Below are 7,684 nucleotides of genomic sequence, written 5' to 3'. Positions count from 1 at the left end.
AGCAACACACCATGTCAGAAATATATCATATAAGAGATACCTAACTTATTAAAGGTATTTTATGTATTTTAATGAAACACACCATACATTTTAAAGACAATGTCAGAATACAACTAATTAAAAGAAACACATCATGCCTTCAAAGAAATACACCATAATATCTTCTAGAAGCCACTTGTACATGGAATCACAGACATTTCTGAATGTTGATTTTGACAATCGTTGTGTTTTTGATGGTGCAGGGCACATACAGCACAGCACTAATTCCATCATTGCAGTTCCAAATGTATGCATTACACCACCAGGCCTCTGCAAAAATGGAAAGAGAGGATAAAAAATTACTTAAATAAAGATATTTTGCGACTTCAACTTGTTCAACTCTGTTTTTAAACATTTCTATCTTGTGGCCAAATTTAGAAAATATAGAATATTTTACTAAAAACTTACAAACTTGGTTGTTTCCTGACATGCACATTCTGAACTCTGTCTGTGAGCAGAATCTGTACACACTTGAAATTGTTGTTAGTTCTGTATTTACTTAACACTAGAAGGGCTGAGCATGCGGTCATACCGTTGTGCTTTAAGAAAAAATACATCTTTGCACTCGATCAAATTCCAGGGCCCTACTTTCTTGACTTTTCTTAGACATTTGAGTTTTATCGCCCAGTAGGCTTAAATGAAAAAAATCGCACCAGGAAAAGCTAGTTTAAAGGTATTTTGCTTCTAATTCGGTAAATTGACGGCTGCCTCGCACGCATCCACGCCATGTTTATTTGTGCTGTTCAAGGCCGTGATTCTCTTTTCTCCCAGCAGATGGCGCAGGGGCTCAATTGTTGTCCTACAATAATTTTGAATGTGTGCAGCATATATATATATATATATATATATATATATATATATATATATATATATATATATATATATATATAATAGGGCTGTCGATTTAACGCGTTAATTCAGTGCGATTAATTTGACAAAAAATTAACGCCATTAATCGCATTGCCCCCGGACTGTAATATGGAACATTCCTGGGAAATGCAATCTTGTAGTACCACCTGTTTACTCCAGAGGGCAGTAAGTGAAACTTCATTTGCGTGGCAAAACTCCAGAGGGCGTGAAACCGCTGAGAGGTAAATGGGTGGGGTCCACACGGTCCGCTCGGAGGATTCAACTTGGCGGTCATGGTCGTCGCGGATCCCTCTCGCGCCAGAGACGGGGGACCACCGTCCAGCTCAGGCTTGGCTCCAGGTTGGCTTGTAAGGGTCAAGCGGTGAAGGTGGCTCGCGGGGACCCCGCCTCCAATGCAGATGCGCCATGCCGCCAAGGCGGGGACTGGCCCATGTCTGGAGGGTGCGAACAGATAGTTGGCGAGTCAGAATCAGGGCGCAGGAAATGAGTTGTTTAACTATCTTCAACCCTCAACTGTAGCTGGTGAACAGGGTTAGGAGAAGGCAACTGTTGGATAGAGGGTTTCAGCAAATGGGCCATTCTGACTATTAAGATTGATTATCTGTCCTGGAGCTAACGACCTGACATTGTTGGGCTTGCGGGTTTCGTGTTCCTACCCGCAGGTCTCATTGCTCCGCAGGCCTGACTAAGACGGGTTCCTTTAATTGCTTACTGCTTTAAACCCTTGAAGCCGGTGTATGTCTTCACTGAACAATTCCCAAACTAAACCTTGAAAACAGTTTTCACCCGATGGAATTGGATATACCTCGATGCCTGGGCTTAGGTTGATGCAAGGCTGGGATTGCTCTTTCCTGGTCAAGTGGTGGACACCCGATGCTGAGCGGGCCACCTAGTCTTCATTCCGGGGTCCTGATAAGACATTTAAGGGCAGACAAGATGGGAAATTCTATGATTATGAGGGGATCGTCTTCCTCCGAGGTGCTGGTGGCCGGGGGCCTGGGGGTTGGATGGTCAGGTTCGGTCTTTGGTTGGGCTCCCGGACCTGAATGGGCCCGGTGTGCTGCGTGGTCCGGCCGGTGCCCGGGCAACGGTGGCCGGCTTCCCGTGCTCCTGGACCATCAGCTTTTGGGGGAGCGCGGAGCCTCATACCAGGTATGGAAGGTGCGTGGATGATCTGATTCCTTGCGTCTGATTCCTTGCGTCATGCCAAAGAGTTTTTACCCCTGGCAGAATTTTGCTCCAACATTTCGTTTTCACGCTATTTTGGATTGTTTGAAAAAAATTCTAAATTAACTCGTCCTAGGCCATTTGCCCGATCGGAACCAAACCAGTGCAGAATGATTCAGCAGAGTCCCAGTGTGAAAATGTATCAAAGGAATGTTGAAATTCTGATTTATCATCAAATGGTACGCCAATACGTTCGTAGTGGACATGCCCATTTTTCTAAAATTGTTATAACTTCTGAACGGATTGAGGTATTATCACCACATTTAGTGAAGATGTGTATGGGCTCATGCTGAGGTCACACAAAAAATATTGCACACCTCTTGGTGGCGCTATAATAATTAAAAAACTAAGCATTACGAAACTTGAGATATTCATACACAGTGTCAAAATGAGGCTGTTTTCCAAGTTTTGTGAGAATAGGCCTCAAGGTTGCATTATAACAAAAGCATTTACATTTTTGGTAATTACTTGGCATCCAAACACATTAAAATCAAAACGCTTTTTATCTCTAAATCCTTACGTCAAGTCCTAAAAATGTATGTCTCAGTTTCACTTCATTTTTTAAACTGTTTCCATTCTAATTTACTGAGAATCCTACTTTTTCTAACTCCTGCTAGGGTGTTAATCAGATCTTCACCAAACTTGGCCCAGGTCAGCGCTAGACAATACCTGCAAAAAGTAATAATTTTATTCTCTAGAAGATACAATCTGATATATTTGAAAAGTGTGGCCCATTATGACTAATATTTATGTACCTTGTGGGCACAAATGTCAAATTTCACAAAACTATGTAAACATGGAAAACAGGACATTCTGAGGAATCATAATACATTTCATTGATTATGATGAAAGGGGGGACTAACAGTAAATTTGTAATTATCAGCCATTTATCTGACTTATGAAAGCTGTAATACTATATTTTGTCCACCAGAGAGAGCCACATGATAAGAAATTATTTAAAATCTACGGCTTTAATGAGTATATACATTTATTTGAAGAAAGGTTTTATTCTGACAATGTCTTCTGAATTTTTAGGGGTCTAAGCACTGAAGGTGCAGGAACCCTATTGTATTTGTTAATATTTTCTTATTATTTTTCTTATTATTATGAAAAAAATTTCTTTCTTAAAAGTGTCTGGGCGTCAGAGACTGTAAATCGTACAGATTCCAAACATGGCAGGATGGTTCCAAATCCCCCCTACTCAAGCGTACAGACCCACATCCTTCAGAGACTAGGTGGTGCTATTGCGAACAAAACAAACAAACATAAATATAATTTTGGATCTTGAACCATAAAGGCTAAAAACATTTTTTTTCCTCTGATTCCTTGTATGAAGATATTATTGGAGCAAATCAAATGAGCACCTGTGACAGTGTTATTTGTAGTTGTAGAGATTAGCCACACATGTGTATCAGTAAATTTGAAGTCACAGAGAAATGAATTTTAAGAGTTGCAAGCTTAAAGATTTTTTTCCTCTCCCACATACACAACACAACAGTTACACCTCAAATTCTTCATTGCAGGTGCACAAATCCTTTTCTACGAATCACAAATTAAGAAACTCATACGCTCACATTTTTGCTACAGTTGTTGCAGTGCATGAATATGGGCACAAAAAGTGTGATACAGCCACTCCGTGTCCACTTTGTGAGGCTGCGTGAGCTGTTTAGTGCCAAGTCTGCAAGCAAACATTTTCAGTGATGTACTTTAGTAAAATACCAATAGATCTTCGCATCAATCTCACACGGAGGGGACACGCAAGCAAAACCAACTGATAGAGGAAAATGTTTGTTCTTTGTATTATTTGTGATTTGCTGAAGTCCCTCACACCTGTATGCGGTTGTTATTCTGGCAGTAATTATTTATCAGTGTCATGCAGCCTGTATTATTTAGCTGTGTGCTGAATGGGATGCCAAACAAATAACTGACGAGACCCACATCATGACCCATAATCATGTTAACCGGTTGATAATTTTTTCAGAATAAAACAACTTTATCCACTTTGTGGGGGGTGCCAATCTAAAATCTCACCAAGGGCGCCAACAGAGCCTCTGCCGGCCCTGCTTGCAATAGTTTAAATCAATTTTTTTTCTACATCAAATGTAAATTGAAGCAATCACTGAAACAACAGTGCCACCTTGAGTAAGAATTAGCATGTACAATATTCATGTGTATGGGATACTGATAATTCACCATTGCTACACAGAAAATCAACATGATAAAATATTTATCCTCTCTGCCCATATATGGATGACTTCTACCTCTGGCAGCAATATGAATCCAAATAACATTGGTTTAGCATTCCATGATGCTGGACAACGTATTACATAATTTCAGATTTAGTCATCTGAAATTCATCAAAGTTCATGTGTATTTAGTCAGATACCACATTATGTGCTGTTTGCAGCTTCTATACTTAATTTTATTTTATGTTTATTTTTCGTGAAGTTATAAGCTTATAAGCAATACTTGTTTCAATGTAACATGTATGTCAAAAACATTTAGCTATTACTCGCTTTATTTTTGACTTTGAGTCAAACAAATATGCTTGGTTTATTCTAATCTTAGAGCGTCATATGTCTAATCTTAGAGCGTCATATGTGACATATGACACATGGCTATTTGATCAGTTTGAAGTTTTTACAGATTACAATAATATGTACAATGTAAAATATTTAATAAATTATGAAAACGGAACACTTCTGATTTGTCTGCTAATTTCAAAGCATTTGCTCAGTTTTGGTCATAATGCCTACATGCATGTTAAAGTAGCTTCTAAGCTTTAAAACAACACCTATTTTGTGTTGGTCAAGGCATTTTTTGATAATTAATTTTTCCTCATTGGGCCTGCCAGCGGGAGTTAAACGAATGAATTCTTTGACATAAAACCCAAAGTAAATAAATCTTAGCATGTTTATATGTGAGAAGTGTTGAATATTATGACTTAGGGCTCTATTTTTGTAATTATTAATTTAAGTTTTAATTCATATTCTTGTACCATTATTATAAAATGTTACCGTTACATTTTACATTTCTGGTTGAATTTCAAATAAGGAAAATCTTAATATTCAAGTTTATGAACTCAGAGCCAAAGTTGTTGTCAGCAGTTAGATATGACTGCTTTTATCTCTTCTATGTGGTCGACAAACTTTGATGCTGTAAGTACCCTGAAGTGTTTTCTCTCTCCACAACCAGTCACGTGACAGGGTGACTTTGTCAGCACTCTGTGTTGTGTGGCACTCTTCAGTGAAATGTCTTTATAAGATAGAGGAGGAAACCTGATCATAATTGCTGACGTTTTCATGATATATATGGAGAAAATTTAAAATGCTTCATCTGATTTGTCACTGAAAACCTCTGTTATCTCTTAAAAGGTTACAAGAAGTGTGATTGGTGGATGTCAGAAGCTCAAACCCCCAACGCCCCTTCTTCTGATTCTATAAGGAAGATAAGTCTTATTTTCTTCAGACTTTCAGACGGAGCAGTGAAGTTAGTGCTGACTACAGTGTATGTTAACAGTGTGTGTAGAGTAGGGGGAGATGGAGAGCTCTCTGACAATTCTTTATATGTCCACATTGGTCACACTCAGCACTTCTGGTAAGTACATTTAAAGTGACAAAATTGTTAATTTGAAAATATGTGATAATAGTATAGTTCTTGTTTGCGACAATAACTTTAAACATGATTATATTTGGGTAGTTAACAGCAGGGTCCTGTGGTGTGACCAACATGACAACATGCTTCATCCAACTATAACCAAACAACATCTTTCAAGTAGTTTAATTTTATCTAATTGTTTCCAGGGGTGTTTTAGGACATTTTGCTACTTCAGATTGTCCATTATAAGAATATTAAAAGATCAATCAACAATGGTCCTTTTTGTATTCAGATATTGTTTTATATGTGTAACATATAGGCAGGTTTGGGAGGGTTACTTTTGAAATATATTTACAATTAAAAAAGTATTAGCCTATCAAGAATACGATTTTTGCCCTAATATAAAAGATAGATCCAACATGAATTTTCTTGATAAAAAATATGATCGTGCTGGTAACATGTGCATATAAAATGGCTAGAAATAGCATTTTAGCTTAGCGTAAAGCTGACAATTTACACAAGGTTTATTTCTATTTCTTCTGCTCCAAACTTCAAACTTACTTCTTTGTCTGCTCATATGAATGTAACTCATCATAAGAAAGTGTTTCACCACTGTTCAAATGCATTTTGGATCATTTATATGTATAAATATTTTTCATCTGAAAGGACTAAATATTAAATTAAACAAATGACAATAAAATGCAAAGTAATCCAGTATGGCACATATACAGAGTATTAGCAATGATAATGATCACATTGCTTTCATATACTTACTTTTTAATGTAATCTCTATGTTATAAGATCCATTTATAATGTTCAAATAAAGAAACATTTTCATCCCAGAGTCTGATTACAGAAAATAACATGTTTAGTATGGGATCAATTCCATGCCACATATATTTGCAAAAATATAAAGTATTGCAAAATAAAATAAAGTTTTGCAAAAGAAAAAAACAAAAATTCTTTTAAACAAAAATTAAGTATCACAAACGTAAAATAAAGTATCGAGAGAAAAAAAGAAAGTTTTGCAAACAAAAATAAAGAATTGCAAAATATAAATAAAATATAGCAAAAACCAAGATATAATTAATTGCAAAAATCAATGACTGTTGTAAAAGAAACTAAAGAACTTTGATCCTTTTTTATCTCTGCAACAGATTTTTAGGCAGCAATGATTTTGCCACACATCTTTTTCTTTGCAATGCCTACTAATTATTTTGCAATGCTCCTTTTAATCTGCATTTCCATCACGTGTGAGCTCGTGATACCGTTTTGCCTTTGCGCTTCACTTTTCTGTGCGTTTCACTTTATGGCACTGTTTTGACGTGGGGGTGGATTCAGGAGATTGGGGCGTGTACAACGGGCTCAGTGATGCCTCCCTGGAAGTTACATCATTAGCTTGAGACTTTGAGCATTGTTAATTAAAGATGCCCATGTGGTGTGCAGACAGCTGCAGTGTGGAGTGGCCCTCAGTAACCAGCAGGTACCAGCCTGGTTTGGTCCTGGTTCTGGACCCATATGGCTGGATGAGGTGAACTGTGAGGGGAATGAGACGTCCCTGTGGAACTGCTCTTCTCAGGTCTGGGGAAAACATGACTGTCAACACATGGAGGATGTAGGAGTCGTGTGCTCAGGTAAACTGAACACTGATGTTTTCATTTTATTTATTTTATTTTTTTTTATACAACATAAAACATGTTAATACATCTAAAGCATGTATTAGCAAGTTATTTGGGTGAATATTTTAGGTTTAGGTCTTATTTCCAAGCTAAGGTTTAAAAGTAAATCTTTTTTCCAACTAGACTTCAAAGAGATTAGACTAACTGATGGCTGTGAAGGGAATGTGGAGGTTTTCTACAATGGATCATGGGGTAATGTATGCTGGAACCAGATGGACAGAGACACAGTGAGTCTGATCTGTCAAGAGCTAAACTGTGGAAGATCTGGTGTT

The sequence above is a fragment of the Xyrauchen texanus genome, chromosome 45, assembly GCF_025860055.1.
Source record: "Xyrauchen texanus isolate HMW12.3.18 chromosome 45, RBS_HiC_50CHRs, whole genome shotgun sequence".
Classification (NCBI taxonomy): domain Eukaryota; kingdom Metazoa; phylum Chordata; class Actinopteri; order Cypriniformes; family Catostomidae; genus Xyrauchen; species Xyrauchen texanus.
The sequence above is the reverse complement of the archived record's forward strand: the minus strand, read 5'-3'. Positions refer to the sequence as shown.